Source organism: Oryctolagus cuniculus, chromosome 18, assembly GCF_051225735.1.
Source record: "Oryctolagus cuniculus isolate XC-2025 breed Fujian yellow rabbit chromosome 18, ASM5122573v1, whole genome shotgun sequence".
In the NCBI taxonomy this organism is placed as follows: Eukaryota; Metazoa; Chordata; class Mammalia; order Lagomorpha; family Leporidae; genus Oryctolagus; species Oryctolagus cuniculus.
This window is the reverse complement of record NC_142884.1, coordinates 76923967-76936900: the sequence shown is the minus strand read 5'-3', so window position 1 is coordinate 76936900 and position 12934 is coordinate 76923967. Positions and strand designations below refer to the sequence as shown.

At 65.7% G+C, this 12934-nt stretch overlaps 1 protein-coding gene across 2 annotated transcripts in view; it reads left to right on the top strand.

The window, feature by feature from the left end:
* Nucleotides 1-55: 55 nt before the first annotated feature.
* The window catches only part of CLMB (calcimembrin), a 45186-nt gene continuing 32307 nt past the window's right edge, over nucleotides 56-12934 (top strand). The window contains exons 1-3 of one of the 2 annotated variants that reach the window (XM_051829275.3): nucleotides 56-189; nucleotides 1063-1199; nucleotides 8851-8999. The gene's annotated coding sequence lies outside the window, so the exon portion shown is untranslated. Of the gene's footprint in view, nucleotides 190-1062; nucleotides 1200-8850; nucleotides 9000-12934 lie in introns of those variants that run through there. The other variant, XM_089319590.1, reaches the window with a different exon arrangement.

Sequence of the window (12934 nt, the reverse complement as noted above, 5' to 3'; positions counted from 1 at the left end):
TGCCGGGGTCGCAGCCCCGGACCGCGGTGGGAAGAGCCTTTGTCGTTAAGGTGACGACAGATGTGGGTCGCTGGTGGTGGCAGCTTCGACCGGAGCACGGTGCAGGCTTCCCTGGCAGCCGGAACCTGGCGGAGCTGCGGAGCCCAGAAAGGAGCCCCGGAGCCATGCTGCGCGTGGGCTTGGAGGCAGGTGGGTCCCCCTTCCCTGACCTGCGCGGTCTCCCACAGGGCTTGGTGTGTCGGCCAGGCGACTGCGTCCCCAGAGCAGAGCCAGAGCTCGGACTCGCCGCCCGGCCAGAGCAGTCTGTCTGTGCGGAGCCCTGGGCGAGTTCTCTGCCCGTCTCAGCTGGCGGGGAACTCGGTGCACTGCATTCTCTCATCTGTGCGGAGTTCCGAGAACCGCGCCCTCCGCCCGGCTCCCGCAGGAGGTGCCGTGCACTGCCGGGGTTTGGGTGAGAACACGCTTCCCTTGGGAAGCAGGGCGAGTTCAGGTGTGGCTCACCGTGGAGCTGCTTTTACCCACCCGGTTCTCTCCCCTTCTTCAAGCGCCTCTCAACTCCCTGCGCTGGCCTGTTCCCCGTGGGGGACACAGGGTGGGTGCTGTGCCAGTGTCCCCAGTCCTGCGCCCGCCCACCCGTAAGCGCCACCACGTTCACAGAGCGTGGCGGGCGGCCCTGTGCCCGTGGCTCAGGTGTCTCAGAAGAATCACCTCCAGCGTCCGGGGCGGAGGGGGGCACGGGTGCCCCTCAGGGCAGGGCCTGGGGAGTGGCGGAGCCCTCTGGGACCCCCGGGACCCCCGCGCTGTGCCGAGTGCCTGCGGGTGGGGGTCGCACAGAGCCGGCCTCCTCCAGTGTGGCTCTGCTGCAGCCAGCCAGAGCGACTGCTCCAGCCGGGGTTCAGGCCTCAGCTTGAAGCACTGTGCCGTGGCATGGTGCCCTCTGTGGCACGGCCGGTGCTCTGAAGAGCCGCACGCCCAGCCCACTTGCTGCCCGGGAGCTTTGCCCTGTGGCCTCGGGGGCGCCTCTCCATGCCCCTGAGAGCAGGCTTGCTTTCCCCCGTCTAGGATCCCGGAGCAAGCCTGGGACAGCCTCCTTGTGCTGCCCCTCGGGGAAGACCTAAAGGAGCAACATGAAGCCTGGAGACATCTCCGTCAGGTGTGGGAGCCAGGGGGCGTCCCGGAGCAGCGCTGGCCGCTGACAGGTGAGCAGGGCGAGCGGCTGCCCACGCGTGTGAAACGTCCTTCCATCTCATCCTGGCTTCCCGTAAGGCCTGAGGTGGGCCGACGGCAGTCACTCCGTACGCAGCGACAGGCAGCGCGCTGACCGGGAAGCGCGCCTCGGGCAGTTCGGATGACGCTAGATTGCTTTAGAGGAGGGAACACGGGAAACCCTGGGCAAAGTGACTCTCGTGTGTGTTTGAGTTGCCTTGGTGTAGAAAGTCCTTGTGTCATTAGCTTTGATTTTTTTCTTAAGATTTGTTTATTTACTTGAAGGAGTTACACAGAGAGAGGGAGAGAGGTCTTCCATCCTTGGTTCACTCCCTAGTTGGCCGCAACGGCTGGAGCTGCGCTGATCCAAAGCCAGGAGGAGCCAGGAGCTTCCTCGGGGTCTCCCCCGGGGTGCAGGGCCCAGGCACTCGGGCCACCTTCCATTGCTTTCCCAGGTCACAGCAGGGAGCTGGGTCGGAAGAGGAGCAGCCGGGTCTTGAACCCACATGGGTGCCGGCACTGCAGGTGCAGCGTTACCCGTTATGCCACGGCGCCAGCTGCTCGCTTTATTTTAATGGCTATTTTTCATCTGCTGTCGTGGGGAATTCTCGTTTCTGCACAGTGCAGTTCTCAGTTTTCCACACCGACCTGTGTTTTGCGCCTGGAAGACGTTTGATTGTCTCCAAAACCTCTCCTCCTCACGGCACATGTGTTTCACCAGCTCGCCGGCCTCCGGGCAGAGGGAAGCAAGAAAACTCGCCGTGGGTGGCCACGGGCGGCCGACTCCACACCCTGCCTTCACCATTGCAGAGCCAGGAGCTCAGTGTCAAAGTCGACTTCCGCTCCCGGCCGACCTCAGCGCGTCTTAGCGTCGGACGCAGGAGCTCGGTGGAAGCCGGTGGGAGAGGCCAGGGCTGCGCTGCCAGCCCCAGGCGTGGCCAGGGAGCACCTGAGAGCTGTGAGGCGCCTGGAGGGCCCTGTCGCTCTGGAAACGCACGCAACGTCCTGGAGCAGGAGCCGGCCCTGCCGTGCTGCGGCCTCTGGGGGGGACCGGCCCTCGCAGGCTTCTGCACAGCCGCCGTTGGAGAAGTGACCACAGCCCGAGGTCTAGCCCAGCTTTGCAGTGGCCGGGCGTCTCGGCTCTGCTGTGCCAAGGAGGCGTCTGCTTGCACTTCGCTACAGGAAACCTCTGCCTCCGGTTTGTTTTTTTAAGATTGATCCGTTTGAAAGGCAGAGTGACACAGGGAGGGAAGAGACAGGCCGCCCACGTGCTTGTTCCTGCCCCCAGCACTGGCAGTGGCCAGGGCTGGCGCCGCGTCTGGTCTCCCCCGAGGGTGGCGGGGACCCGGACACTTGGGCCGTCACCTGCTGTCTCCCAGGCGCGTTAGCAGGGAGCTGGACTGGAAGCAGAGGCGCCGGGATTCAGCTGGCGCTCGGATGCAGGACGCAGGCAGCCCGGGCAGCAGCCTGACCCGCAGTCCACAGCGCCCGTTCCTGAGTCCACGTGAAACAGTGTGCGTACTCAGCACCGGCTGACCAGACTGCGGACCCCGCCAGTCACCTGTGAGAGCTGCATCTCGGGACGCTCGGGACGCGGTACTCAGCACCCGGGGAGGGCCCAGGAGCCGCTCCGTGCGCTTCCTTGACCCCAGGAGCCTGGAATTCCGCCAGAGCCAAGAAACGGGCGGAGAGGCAGAGACGGGGACGCGCTGTCCGCTGATGTCACTCCCCAGATGGCCTGCAGGAGCTGGGTCTTGCCGAAGCCAGCCAGGAGCCGGCGCCGCGAGCTGGGTCTCGGATTGAGCTGGCAAGGGCCAGACACGTGTGCCGTCACCTGCTGCCTCCCCAGCTGTGCGTTAGCAGGGAGCTGGAATTGGACGGAACCAGGACTCCAACCTCGGAGCTCGGCGTGAGGGACCAGGCGCACCAGTGCCCACGGCTCTCTGCTCACCTGAACTGCGTCTCGCTGCTTCCTTGCCCCCCGTGTTCTTGCTACCGTCCCGAGGGCTCGCAGGCGCTCTAAACCCCTGTCAAATAGCACCGCTGTTTTGGGGCAGCGCCGCGTCTGGGAACAGGAGGACTCCATCTCCCCCTCCTCCCCAAACGCAACCGCCGACACCCAGGCCGTCGGCACTTTGATTTTCAGTGAGCACTTACCTGTTAGGGAAGCAGGACTACCCGCGAAGTTCTGTCGGGCGGGGGAGCCTGGAAGACGGGCCCTGCGGGTGCAGCGCGCGCCCCCGGGCCCCGGGCCCCTCCAGACCCTGTCCTCTGCACCCACTCGCCACTGGCAGAGCACTGGGGGCTTCTCCGAGCTGGACGCGTTTAGAAAGGATCCGGCTGCTTCCGCAGCACCTCGTCCCTGCGCGCGGGACAACTCGGGGGCGGGGGGAGTGCGCACCCTTGTCTGCCGTGAGTTCTGTGGCCGAGGACACGTCACCTCTCGCGGCCGCTGGAAACGAAGGTGACGACCCCTGCTGGCAGTGGGTCCGGTGGCACATGATAAACCAGGATCTTGGACCGTGAGGCGGGGCCCGTGAAGTTGTAGTCTCATTCGTCCAAAGCTGAAAACAGCACTGGCGGCGTGGCGCAGAGGTGTGCCTCCACCCGTGACGCTGGCGGCCCGCGAGCACCGGTGTGAGTCCAGGCCGCTCCACCTCTGAGCCAGCGCCCCGCTAGTGCGCCCGGGAAAGCAGCGGGAGACGGCCTGAGTGCTTGGGCCCCTGCACCCGGGTGGGAGACCCCGTTGGAGTTTCTGGCTTTGGCTTCCGCCTGGCCCAGCCCTGACTGTTTTGGCCATTTGGGGAGTGAACCAGTGGATGAGACTGTCTCTCTCTCTGCCCCTGCTACTCAGCCTTTCAAAAAATAATCTTAAAAAACGGGAGGCATATCAGGCTCAGGTTTCGGCCTGGCGACGAAAACCGTTTCAAACACCTTCTGCCTCCTGAGTCAGTGCTTGGGCCCAGCACCCGCTCCGCCTCCAGTTCCGGCCGCCGTGTGCCCCACACTGGGGCAGTGCCTGCTGGCTCAGTGACCAGGTCCCAGCCACCCACGGGGCAGACCTGGGCGTGGGGACTGGGCTGCGTTCCCAGCTCCTGGCTTTGGCCCGGCCCAGCCCTGGCTCTTGCAAACATTTGGGGAGTGAATCAGCCAACCAGAGCGCTCTCCATCTCACTGTTTCTCAAAAAATAGTGTTTTTTTTAAAAAAACAAAAAACAAAACAAAACAAAAAAAAAAAAAAAAACAAAGATCAGGGCTAATGCTGCGGCGCAGCAGGTTAAAGCCCCAGCCTACAGCGCCGGCATCACACATGGGTGCCAGCTCGAGTCCCGGCTGCTCCACCTCTGATCCAGCTCTCTGCTGTGGCCTGGGAAAGCAGTGGAAGGTGGCCCAGGTCCTTGGGCCCCTGCACCCACGTGGGAGACCGGGGGAAGCTCCTGGCTCCTGGCTTTGGATCAGCTCAGCTCTGGCCATTGCAGTCATCTGGGGAGTGAACCAGCAGATGGAAGACCTCTCTCTACCTCTCTCTGTAACTCTGTCCTTCAAATAAACATAAATCTTTTAAAAAAATAACCTCGCACAGCAGCAGTTTGATGGGGTTCAGGCCAGTGGAGCTCAGGTCTCCAGAGTGAGCTCCGGATTCTTCCTGTGGGAGACCTTGGACTTCTTTCTCCCTTGTAAATCTGTTGCAAACAGAATTCAGTAACAATTGAGGCAGGACGGGCGGGTGGGAAGACAGTGCCCCGAGGTGTCCTGTGCGTGAGCAGGCTTCGTCGCTGTCTGTCCACCTGTAAGACGCCAGGTCTCCGCTTCCGGAGGCGGCTTTGCGGCCAGGGCATCCTGCGGCCCTCTGCCCTCCCCGTGTGTGGCGTGGCCTCTGCTTCCCGGGGATGGAGGAGTTTCAGTTTAGCTTCTTTCAGAGAGAAGGACGCACACAGACACTGAGAGCTGTGACCACCGTGGAGTCCACTCCCCAGATGCCCACGACAGCCAAGGCCAGGCCAGGCTGAAGCTGGGGACCTGGCACTCAGTTCAGGCTGCCCCATGGGTGGCAGGGACCAGGGACCCGCGCCGTCGGCTGCCATCTCCCACGGTGCACACTGGCAGGAGGCTGGACGGGCAGAGGCGTGGCCGGGCTTCAGACCGCACTGCGCCGCGGGGCGTGGGCCTGCGGAAGCAGCGGCTTCAACCCTGGGCCAGCGCCGCCCGGGGAGGCCCCGTCCCAAGATCAGAGTCGTGCGTTCCAACACCCAGCGTCCTGCGTTCAGCCCCGTCTCCACGTGGCTGGCAGGGTTGTGCCGCTTCAGTAAAGCGTCCGCCAGCATCGCACGCGCACAGACGGGGTTCCGTGAACCACAGCAGACAGCACCGCTGATGGGCAGACAAGCGCCGGATGGGGTCTGCCGGCGCCCGGGCCCTCCGCGCGCGCGTGCCGTGTGGGAGGTGCGCGCCCCCGGGCCGCAGCCGCGTGGGCTCCGTGGGTGGCTTGGCCGCAGCCGTGTCTCCTGGTTTATCCACCTCTGTGCCGATGGCCTGTTGGGTTGCTTCCGCGGTGCGGCTGGTGCGGGTTCCCCTGCGGTGAGCGCTTTTGCCCGTTCTTTGCACGCCCACGCACACGGTCCTCCCAGGGCTACGCGCGGGAGCGGACCTGCGGGCTGTGCGTGCCCCCCTGTTAGGGTCTCTGCAGCTGGGCCCGCCGAATGCCCCCGCACACACACACAGTGCGGGGCTGCAGACCCCTGGCTCACCCGCACTCCTGTCAGGCTCTCTGAGCTGAGACTTTGGGGGGCGGGTAGCCGTCAAACAAGGGAGCTCCCAGATGGCCTCAGGAGGCTGCGGTCACCACCTTGTTTTAAACAGGACGCGTAAGTGGTGAGTAATCGTGCTGCCTTATAGTCAAGAATTCTGGGCTCAGCTTGTGACACTGGTACCCCTGCTGGCCGCTCCGCTTCCGATCCGCCTCCCTGCGGCTGCGCGGGAGAGCAGAGGGTGGTGGGACAAATCCCACGTGGGAGAGCCAGGCGGAGTCCCAGGCTCCCGCCCGCAGCCTGGCCCCGTCCCGGCCGGTGGGGCCGTCTGGGCGTGAGCCAGCAGGTAACGGTGCCAGGACTTGCAGCTGTGGTGCAGGTAGGCTGAGGTGCAGACAGCAGGGGGCTCGGTGGTCCCACCCAGGGCCCCACCTGCCGCGTGGGCGTGGCCTCTAGGCAGTTTGGGTGGAAAGGTCAGGCAGGAGAGGGGAGGCAGGCAGGGAGGGGTCCGCTGCTCCTCGCAACCCTCTTGCTGCTGCGTTCTGTGGCCGCTGCCCCTCCCCCTGAGCCAGGGTTGGAGGCCCACAGGCCTGGGAGTGGTGCAGTGGGCGGGTCGGGGTCAAGGTCACGGCTGACTCGTCCCACTGTTCTGTTGGCACCCCGGTGTCTCACCTTCCTGGACGTCCAGAACACACGGCCCCTCATGGGCACACGGGGCAGTGGGTGCCGCGGCACAGACTCCACCTACGGGCAGGTTCCAGGGAGTCCTGGCAAAGCAGCCTCCCTGGTCACAAGCATGTCCGTCTCGGCACCGACGGCCGTGGTGGGCCTTGTGAGCGCCCCCGTCCCTCCCACTGACCACGTCTGCGCCCAGCACCTGCCATGAGGCCTCCGCCCTAACGGTGCTGGAGTGACCTGGAGCGCTGGTCTGGAATAGCCCCGGCCATGCTCAGACCTGGAGATGTACGTCGGACCGGCCGCCGAGGCCACGCCGGGGCAGCTGTCTGGCGCCCTGTCTCTTCTCCAGGGAGTGACCGGGGTGGGAGACCCAGGGCGCTCGGGATAACTCGTGTCTTTATCGGCCCCGCTGCACGGAGCTGTGGGCTCCGCAGACCGTGCAGCTGAGGCTCCCTGTGGCTTGCTGGGCCAGGACAAGGAGCTGCCCAGGCACTACCTGCCGGGTCCTCTGGACGCCTTCCGCCAGGAGCCACCCCCACCCCACCCCGCCGGCCCCTGGACCTGGGAGCCCCACCCTCCCTTCCCTGCCCCGCGCCGTGGCCCCCACACCCTTTCCTCTCCCCACAGCCCGGGCTCTGCAGGGCGTGCAGGGCCCCACTTCCTCCAGCGCTGGGGCAGCCCACGGCCTGATGCCCCGCACTCAGCTCCTCGCTGCCGTCAGCCTTCCAGAGTGAGCTAACGGCAGTCCTCAGCCTGTCCGCTCGGCCCTGCCTAGGGCAGGTGGCAGCCCCCCTGCACCCGTCCCCACCCCACCCTGCGGACGGGAGGGGCCGCAGAACTGGGGGTGCACACGTGTCGGTGAGCACCGCAGAATGCCGGCAGTCAGGACGCATCTGGGGAGAGGGCCGCCCCCGCCGCGTGCAGGTGCGCTGGGTCCCCTCACGGGGCGGCTCTGTCGGGCTCCTTTCCCGTGTCCCGGCCCTGCGGTTGCATTCCTAGGTCTTGTCTTAGCACTCGGTTTGGATGTCCGGGGCGGTGGGGTGGCTGTGAGCGGGCAGAGGCCACGTGGAGCTCCAGTCCACTTAGATCCCGTCTGAGAGCTGCAGGACCCGGGAGGCGGAGCCCACCCTGCAGGAACCAGAGAAGCCAAAATCAACAGGGTGGTCGCAGGCTCCAGCTGGCCATTAAGTGTCGTGGTTCCCAGTGGCAGCGTCTGTCCTCACAGAGGGCACCAGTGCCCAGGGCAGCCAAAGTGGGGACACAGCCCAGTGCCCAGCAGCGGACGGCCTGTCCACACGTGGACTGGTGCTCAGCCACAAAAGAGTGACTCACGCTACACCATGGCGAACCTGAAAGCCATGATGCTGGGCAAAAGAAGCCAAACCGAGGCCACGTGGAGTCCACGTCTGTGCCGTGCACACACACTGGGCCGTGTGAGTCCACGTCTGTGACTTGTCCAGGGAGGGCAGGTCCACAGAGACAGGAAGTGGATGAGCAGATTCAAGGGTGACGGCGTACAGGTTTCCTGTGGGCGTGACAAGAATGTCTGGAATGAGTGGTAGTGATCAATTTTCTAGAATATTCTCCAAGTCACTGAGTTGTATGCTCAAAGTTGGGGGTTTAGGGTCTGTGTGTTTTATATGAAAATAAGTAGTGGAGCATCAGGAAGGTAATCTGGGGAGGGGAAAAGGGGCCCCCGTTTTCCCCCCTCTGCTGTGGCAGGCCTTGGCCTGGCCCACGGAGCCACACTCTGCCTTTCCCCGCTGAGGTCTGGCCTCAGCTAAGGCCGCGAGCAGAGGGGCATGTGGGGGGCTCACGGGCGTCACTGGAGCTCCACCGTCAGCGCACCCGACCACCCTGGGAATGCAGTGCCGCCACGGGCGTGGGCTGGCACCCTCAGCTCGACGAGCGGGTTCGAGGCATCTGATTGCCAGAAGTGTCCCCGTCATTTCCCGAATTTCCCACCGTGGGTCCCAGTGGCACCTCGCCCCCCAACCCCCCCCCCGACGCCACCCCAAGCACAGACCCCAGAGCGCCCCCCTCCCCTGGGAAGTGTGCTCCCTCTCCCTCCCCGTGACCCCCTCTCCTGTGGAGGCCCCGGCTGGCCCAGCCCACTAACCCGCGGCAGACACCCGGCATCTGAAACAGGGATTAAAGCTCCGAAAGCCACGGGGCAATGGCGAGTCCTGAGCTTAAGGCTAATTTCCCTTCTCTGCAGAGGCCGGGCATTTAGTCCCGACGGGCAGAGTCCGGAGGAGCAGGGAGCGGCCACAGCCCAGATGGCCACCCCAGGAGAGCCAGCGCCTGTCCCCAGCCTGCGCCAGGTCCCGGAGACTCCAGACAGCCGCTGACCTGCTGTCCCTGGAGGTAGGAGGAGGCGGTGGGGGCCTGGCGGGGGCTCCGGGTCCGGGTGCGGAGGCCCTGGTCCTGGGTGTCTGGGGTGGCGCCCCCTCCTCTGCCCACTCCCCACCCTGCCGTGCCCTGGGCGTGCTGGCACTTCCCGGGCCTCGGTGAGTGCTGTAGATGTCCTGGCTTTAACACGTAGCGCACAGGAGCAACACGGCACGCCCGTCGTGCCGCCGGCTAGGAGATGGGTTGTGCAGCGAGCGGGCACACTGAGCGGGCAGGTCATCTCTCCCGCGGCTGGCTGGCAGGGTGCACCGGGACTCTCCGCACAGGGCTTTCTTCTGAGGGGCTGCCGGGGGCTGTGCCCCCTCCCCACCTCTGCCCCGGCAGCTGAGCTCCCTGGCTCGGGGCCCCCCGACCCCGAAGCCACCCTCCCAGTGGACTAGCCCTGGAGCTGGGAGATCCCGCTGGGGGGCAACCTCTCAGGAGCCCACTGACCGCGGGGTGCGTGGGGCACCTCCGTCTCCCGGACAGGCTCAGCCGTGCGCACCCACAGCCGGGCCTCAGCCTCCCTCTCGGGAGGATTAGCCGGGCCCTGAGCGCCGGCAGGGCCTTGGCACCTGCGGCCTTTAAAATTAACTCGGAGCCTCTGGAAAGAAAAGAACTGGAGCCGGGATGGGGCGGGGGCTGGCCAAGCTCAGATCCTGGGCCGCCGCTCAACTCACTGCTGCCCTGGGCAGCCTCGTGGCCCTGCGCCCCGTGGGGTGGGGTAAGAACCAGCGCCTGCCGGATCAGGCGGCTTCCCCATGCCTGGCGCAGTCGGCGCTCGGTCGGTGCCCGCGATGGGGCTGGCTCAAGGCCGCCGTTCCCAGACCCTGCCTGCCCTCCTGCCTCTCAGACGCGGGAGCCGAGGTCCGGGCCGTCAGGCGACTTTCCCCAGGTGGTGCATCGAGTCCCTGTCTTGTTCCTGGGAAGCGTCGGCTTCTTCTAGGAAGCGTTTCAGACAGGAAGGTGCGGGGCATAGGTTAGCACGCACCTGCACCCGTGCGCCTGCCAGTCTGAGCCTTTGGCTGTGTGTGCTTCGGCTTTCCAGAGAGGACGTGGCGGTGAGCCCCGCTCTGTCCCCCTCTCTGGTCCCCCCGTCTCTCCCCCTTCCCTGAGGCCGCGTCTGCCGATGCCACGGGCCTCCCTCCCGTCGTGGTGTGCGGGCTCTGCCGTGACGCTCGTGCCCGTGTCACGTGTAATCCTCTCCCACCCAGCATGCTCTGCTGTCCTCCCTGGTGCCGGGCACGTGCGTGTCCAGCTCTGCCGCGTGGCTGCTGTGTGGTCTGACTTGGTAGGAGTTGGTGGTAACAACATGTGCCGTGGTCCTCTGGTGCCGTTTAGTTCCGAGTTCCCGGCTTCATGCACCGTGGCGCCGTGGTGCGGGGAACACTGGTGCGCCCACCTCCTCGTGCTCCTGTGTGGGAGCTCCCACCTGTAGGTGGGGCTGCTGGGCCCCGGGGATGAGCTTCCGGGCCGTCGCCACGCTGTCCCCCAGAGCGGGTACCGGGCGGGGGGGGGAGGGGAGCAGCCGCGGCCTCGGCTCGCCAGCCAGCACCGGCTCTCTCCGTTTTGCCCTCTGATGGGCTTGGAGTGGAGCCGCCCGTGGCTCATCTGGCAAATGCTCCCTGCACCTGCGGCCCGCCGGGCGCTGTGCCCCGAGCAGTGGCGCAGGAAGGAGGCGCACCCGAGCACTGCCGGGCCCCGTCTTCCACCCTAGCTGTGTGCAGGTGTGCTCCCCCACCCGTGACACGCAGACCCCCTCGGTCCAGGGCTGGGCGCCCGTGCGTCTGTGTCCCTAGATCTGCGCTGGCCGGTAGGGCAGCCACCAGCCAGGGGCGGCTCTGGGCCCCTGCAGCCCGGCTGGCCTGCGTGGAGATGCGCTTTCCGCGGGAAATGCACCGCGGCTTCCGACGACTTGGGGCAGAGAGCGAACGTGAAGTGCCTTACAGCCTTACGTTCTATCGCCGACGCGTTCCGACGGGGTCTGGGTGACCGGGTTGAGGACAGGCGTTCTGGCTGTGAACTTCTTTCTTCCGCCTCTTTCACACGTCTGCGACATCGCAAACAGTGTGGCTCCTTCCTGTCGGGGCCCGGACCTCGCAGGTCTCGTGCCTCACAGCAGGTGCCCCAGAGGAGTTTGGTGGATGCACAGGCAGATGGATGGATGATGGACAGGTGGGCGGATGGACAGACAGGTGGGCGGATGGACAGATGGATGGGTAGGCGGATGGACAGACAGGTGGGCGGATGGACAGACGGACGGGTGGGCAGAGGGATGGATGGATGGATGGATGGACAGATGGGATGGATGGGTGGGTGGACAGATGGGATGGATGGGTGGGTGGACAGATGGGATGGATGGGTGGGTGGACAGATGGAGGGATGGATAGATGGGTGGGTGGGAGGACAGAGGAATAAATGCACAAGTGACCAGACGTTTGAGAACGGTAAACACAGTGACTCGGGGGCGTGGCTAGCCCTGCCCTGGTGTTTTGCCTGCGTAAGGAGCCTGTTTTCTTGAGGAGAGCCCAGAGGGCGTCCTCCCCCCTCCCCCCTCCCCCTCCCCCTCCCCTCACCGCTCAGGAAGTCCGAGTGGGCTGCAGGGGCCGTCCTCCCTCTGGGCAGGGCCCGTGGAGACACTCAGGCTCCCCAGGGAGACAGCATCCTAGGGTACAGCCCAGGCCCCGCTGGTGCTGCCCGCTGTGTGTTCGCCAAGGCCCGTGGGGGCCAGGACCACACTGCTGAGGGTTCCCGGCCTGCACGAGGGGCCTCAGGGAAGGGGAATGCACCGTGCCCAGGCCGGCTCGGGCAGGGCCTGCGCTCCCCGGCGTCGAGAAAGTTCACTGTGAGGCTGCTGGGTGGCGGCTTCCTGAGCAAGCTCTGGGCCCTGAGCCACTGGGACGCCCGCCGGCCTGAGCTGGGGGCCGCCCTGGGCGCAGCCACGCTCCCCTTCCCGGCTTCGCCCACTGGAATCTCCGGGGAACTCTGTCACTTGAGTCCCGGCTCCGGTGGCTGAACCCCGTTAAGCACTGCGCCAAGCACTTGGTAGTGGTTTTGGAGGGACGCGCTCCGCGGTGCACACAGCCGTGAGGCTGCACTGTGGCCCCTCCACCGCTGTCCCCGCGACCTGGCCTTTGGGCCTCGGTCTCCTTGTCACAGTTCCCCACCCTCTTTCTCTGCCGCAGGCCCCAGCAGCTCTGGCTTCTCCCGCGTCAGGCCCTACCCTCCCACAGCCCACCCGGACCACACAGAGCCGGGACAGCCCAGCCCGACCCGGGACGCGGGACACAGGGCAAGGGTGGGGGCCGACGCCTTCTTCTGCACCCCGGGGGGGCCTAGGTGCTGGGCTCCGGGCCCCTCTCCACCCGCCTGCTGCCTCCCGGTGCTGTCCAGGCACGGACAGGCGAGCTGTGTCCCGGCGGACGGGGGCCCAGCCCTCCCAGGACACGTCCTGCAGCAGATTCCCCGGGCGTCCCAGAGTTCCCCTGGCTTAGCCTCCGAGATGACTCCCTGGGCAGACAGGCGAGTCCTGTGGGACTGACAGCTGGGAGCCCCTCCCCCGCCCCACAACGCCCGTGCCCTGGGCCCACTCGTGCCCCTGGCCTGTCCCCTCGCTGTCTCCATGCCTGCGGCCTTCAGCCCAGGCCACCGTCTTGCTTTTCAGATCCCAGTCCAGAGCCCAGCAGGTTCGTCAAAGCCCCACGCACGCAGCATGAAATACCATTTGTTCTGGAACTTTCTCAGCTTTCCACGGCACACTGGCACACCTCCGAGGTCCCGCGGGCTCCTTTCCAGACCTCTGCCACTACAAGGCAAATCACACCGTCTGTTTCCAGCACACAGTGTTTTGTGCACACTCTGCCCTGGTATGTTAAGTGTGCGATAGTGTTACATCTTCATTTTTTTTAAGA